The sequence below is a fragment of the Lolium rigidum genome, chromosome 7, assembly GCF_022539505.1.
Source record: "Lolium rigidum isolate FL_2022 chromosome 7, APGP_CSIRO_Lrig_0.1, whole genome shotgun sequence".
NCBI lineage: Eukaryota > Viridiplantae > Streptophyta > Magnoliopsida > Poales > Poaceae > Lolium > Lolium rigidum.
Genome location: NC_061514.1, coordinates 107601621 through 107607133, shown reverse-complemented (window position 1 = coordinate 107607133; position 5513 = coordinate 107601621).

Sequence of the window (5513 nt, the reverse complement as noted above, 5' to 3'; positions counted from 1 at the left end):
ACTAGTATCACCGTTGTGGTTCATGTTCGTAGGTACATTGGATCTTACTCGAAAACCCTAAACCACGTAAAATATGCAAACCAAATTAGAGACGTCTAACTTGTTTTTGCAGGGTTTGGTGATGTGATATGGCCATGATGTGATGATGAATATGTATGAGATGATCATTATTGTATTGTGGCAACCGGCAGGAGCCTTATGGTTGTCTTTAAATTTCATGTTGAGTAGTATTATCAAAGTAGTTGTAATAGTTGCTACATGGAGAACAATCATGAAGACGGCGCCATGGACCTTGACGCTACGCCGACGATGATGGAGATCATGTCCGTGCTTTGGAGATGAAGATCAAAGGCGCAAAGACTAAAGGGCCATATCATATCACATATGAATTGCATGTGATGTTAATCCTTTTATGCATCTTATTTTGCTTAGATCGCGACGGTAGCATTATAAGATGATCCCTCACATTAATATCAAGATAATAAAGTGTTCTCCCCTCGTATGCACCGTTGCTACAGTTCGTCGTTTCGAAGCATCTCGTGATGATCGGATGTGATAGACTCTATGTTCACATACAACGGGTGTAAGCCATGTTTGCACACGCGGAATACTTGGGTTTGCTTGACGAGCCTAGCATGTACAGACATGGCCTCGGGACAACGGAAACCGAAAGGTTGAACACGAGTCATATGGATGATATGATCAACATGTTGATGTTCACCAATGAAGCTACATCATCTCACGTGATGATCGGTTTTGGTGTAGTAGATGTGGATCGTGTGCCACTTAACAACTATGAGGGATGTTGTATTAAGTGGGAGTTCATTAGTAATTAGATTAAAACTTGAGCTAATTATCATGAACATAGTCTAAATAGTATTTTGAATTAAATTTGTAGAATTGGCATCCGTTTTCTACCATGCGTTAGTCTTGTAATTGAGATAGAAATACTGTTAAGTCTGACAAATAACTTTACTGGATCGGTACCGTATTGTTAAAGAATCAAGAAATGATTAAGTCCTATTGCAAACTTTTAGTAAACCTCACATTGTTGATTCAAAGAACAAAGGTTTCAATTAGTACCTAAAATCATCTTGTCTCCATGAAACTTGAAGTTCAAATCCGTTTGAAATTAAAGTATGGAGCTGAAAATTTTGTTTTCAGAAATAAGCGAGGTATGAGATATATGTGATATCTAAGACCTTATTTCAAGGTGATAGAATATAATTTGGTGAGAGTACATAAACTCATAAGTTTTATGGGAATGTACGAAGGTTGAAGACGCCGAGCGTCTCAATCCTCCAACTATTGGGGCACTAACGATATTCGCATATTCATGAAGTGATCGTCCTTAGTATGCACCGTTGCTAAGACTCGTCGTTTCGAAGCATCTCGTGATGATCGGGTGTTATAGATTCCACGAGTGCATACAACGGGTGCAAGCCAGATTTGCACATGCGAATGCGAGGTTAAACTTTACGAGCCTAGCATGTACAGACATGGTCTCGGAAAGTCGTCATAATATAATGGATAAAATTATGAGTGAAATTGTTCATCATATTACAAAGTTACTAATAGTGAAATCCGGAACACTTGTCATATGATGGTCAACTTCAAAGTAAGAACCTCAAGGTTATTGGTATTTGACCAACAAACCTAGAAGTTATTGATGTTGAAGTGTTTTCTGAGAATGAGGAAAACTAAAAGAGAAACTACAAAAGATTTTGGCAGAAAGAAAGACTAGAAAGTCTAGCTCAGGTGTATATAAATGATATACATGTTATGGATGTATTCCTTGTTTGGTCACATAATGAAATTCTTGGGTATTTGTACCAGATTGGTTGGTATGAGATGTCATACAATACAACGCAATACAAGAATACAATGGCCTAAGTGACTGATAAGGAATATGGTAATAATGCACGTCTGGAACATAATAAAGTGTTATTATGTTTGTCGTTGGCATTCTACCTAACCCTTAGAATTTATAATAAAGATCTTAATAATTGTTATTTTGCTCTGGTCAAATGAAAACAATGAGTTGTTCAAATTATGACATTACTCCATGTACGATGGATAAGTTATTATAAATCTTAATGGTAAAACACACATACATAACACTGACGCTAAAATGCCATAAGGCAAATGATTTGAATTCCACTTATTTGTGGAACCGCCATTTAGGTCATGTTAGAAAGGAACGCATGAAGAAACTCCATGCAGATGGATTTTTGGAGTCATTTGATTTTTGAATCGTTTGGCACTTGCAAATCTTTTCTAAAGAGAATGACTAAAATACCGTTCATAGGCCAAGAGTTGAACGGGCAACTAACTTAGTGGAAACATACATGATGATGTATGTGGTTCATCGGGCATAGTTGTGTGCGGGAGATTCTTCTACTTCATGAAAACTTCCAACAATGAATTGAGTATATATATGTGGATATATTCGATAAGGAAGAAGTTTGAAACATTTGAATGAATTCAAATAAAATTCAGCATGAAGTGGAAATCATCGTAATAGAAAAGTCAAATATCTATGATTTTATCATGGTGAAAATATTTGAATTACGAGTTTTAGCGAACATCTAAGAGAGTTATGAAATTGTTCTACAACTCACATTTCTTGGAGTATCATAATGATGATGGAGTATCCGAGAGACGTATCCAAACCTTGTTGGGTTGAAGATGAGATAAAATAACGCCATTATATTTTTTGTGGATTATGCTTTAGAGACTACCGCTTTTACACTAAATAGAGCATCATCATGATCCGTTGAAATGACACCATACGAGTTATGGCATGGGTATAAACCCTAATAGTCCTTTCTTAAATTTTTATATGCATAGCATATGTAAATAAGTTTACAACCAAAATCGGATGAATGTCTTTGTTGGTTATCCCAGAGAATTGATTGGGAATTCTTTCCACTATGAAGTAAAAAGACAAAAGTGTTTGTTATAGTTACTTGCTTATTTCCAAGAAATTGTTTTCTAGCGAAATATTTGAGTGTGAGGACAATAGAACTTGATAAGGTTTATAAATCGGAGCATAATGATCAGAGTAGCGCAGCGTCGGAAATGGTTCCGGAAGCGGCCACGACGATCATGGCTCCCATGACTACAAAGTGTTTTAGCCATGGAGATCGAAGTACCTATTGAACGTTGTAGGTTTGGTTTACTTTGTGATCAAATAAATGATTTGTGGACAAAGGATTGTTTTTGAACAATGATAAACCAACTACATACAAAGAAGTTATGATGGGCCCTGACTCCGTTAAAATGGCTATGCGCCATGAAATCCAAGATAGGTGAATACTTTTTGAAAGTAAATGAATCTATGAAATTGATGGACTTGGATGAAATATCCTTAAATAAGCACGACTTGTCGAAAAGTTGTTTACGACAAAGTTTAAAGAGTTGACTACGTGAAGATTAGATCTTCCGTAGCAATGCTTATAGTCTATGTGGATTATTCTAGTAATCGCTACATATTTCTTTATGAGATATGCTAGTAGGATGGCAAAATATATTACTTAACAGAAGTGTGTATTAAAGGTGTATATAAGATACAACCAAGAGTTTTGCTAGTCCGTAGAATACTAGATAGGAATACGAACTTCAATTGGATGAAGTGAGTATTGCGGAGTTGGAATCTTCACCGGATGAAATAGTCAAAGAGTTTTGATTTCATCAGAAACGATGAAGGTGCTTGCATTTGCAAGAAATTAAGTGGGAGCGCTGAGACATATTTGTAATACTTTATGTAGCTGACATATCGTTGATTATAAATAGTGTAATTGTATACTTGATTAAAAGGTTTCATTGAGAATTAACTTCAATGAAAGGATATGGACTAAAACATATTTAGTGTCAAGATCTATGAAGATAGATTGAAACACATAATAAGTTTAAGTCAAAGTACATAGAATGGATATTGAAGTAGTTCAATATAGAAATATTAAGAAGGTGTTCTTTTCATACGAATGTTTAACAAGACTTGAGTGTATTTGACACTCGATGAGTAAAAACACATGAGTGATTTTAGATCACGAATAATATGTACAAAATCAGATGTCCTGTGCTCTAAAAGGTTAGGAGCATATACCAGAATGATTCATGTGATGATCATTGGACAAACAGTAAGAATATCCCTGTGTGCTTTAGAAGAACCAAGGATATATATATATAGTTTTATATGGGGTAATGACAAACAAATCGCTGTAAGGTGTTGCACCGATATTAGTTTGGTCACATATAAGAATTAATTTCAAATCTCAATTAGGCTAAGTGTTGTTTAATAGGTAGCACAATGCTAGATTTAGAAGAGTTCTAAATGTTGTGACGGATTCTACAAACGTAGGTAGAATATGTCATTGTTTTGACAATGACTAAAGATGTTAAGTCAAAAAGTTCTTTGAGAACTTAGTGTAGTTCCGATAGTGTCAGAACTTTGAAGCTATATTGTGTATGACAATATTAGTGACATATTTCAGACCGCGGAATTAAGGTTCCACCCAGAAGACCAAACATATTTAATGCCGACTCATTTGGAAAATGAGTGATGCGTGAAGACGCATATGAATTGCAAAATACATACGTTTCTGAGCGTGTCAGATCCGTTGACTAAAACCTCTCCCGTGAGCATAACATGATAAAACACCGAGAAAGGCCAAGGTGTTATATCTTTACAAATGTAAACTAGATTATTGACTCTAGTGCAAGTGGGAGACTGTTGGAGATATGCCCAAGAGGCAATAATAAAATGGTTATTATAATATATCTTTGTGTTTATGATAATGTTTACATACCATGCTATAATTGTATTAACCGGAACAGTGATACATGTGTGTTATGTAAACAACAAGGAGTCCCTAGTAAGCCTCTTGTATAACTAGCTTGTTGATTAATAGATGATCATGGTTTCGTGATCATGAACATTGGATGTTATTAATAACAAGGTTATGTCATTATGTGAATGATGTAATGGACACACCCAATTAAGCGTAGCATAAGATCACGTCATTAAGTTCATTTGCTATAAGCTTTCGATACATAGTTACCAAGTCCTTTCGACCATGAGATCATGTAAATCACTTATGCCGGAAGGGTACTTTGATTACATCAAACACTACTGCGTAAATGGGTGGTTATAAAGGTGGGATTAGGTATCCGGAAAGTATGAGTTGAGGCATATGGATCAACAGTGGGATTTGTCCATCCCGATGACGGATAGATATACTCTGGGCCCTCTCGGTGGAATGTCGTCTAATTAGCTTGCAAGCATATGAATGGTTCATAAGAGACCACATACCACGATACGAGTAAAGAGTACTTGTCATGAGACGAGGTTGAACGAGGTATAGAGATACCGATGATCAAACCTCGGACAAGTAAAATATCGCGTGACAAAGGGAATCGGTATCGTATGTAAATGGTTCAATCGATCACTAAGTTATCGTTGAATATGTGGGAGCCATTATGGATCTCCAGATCCCGCTATTGGTTATTGG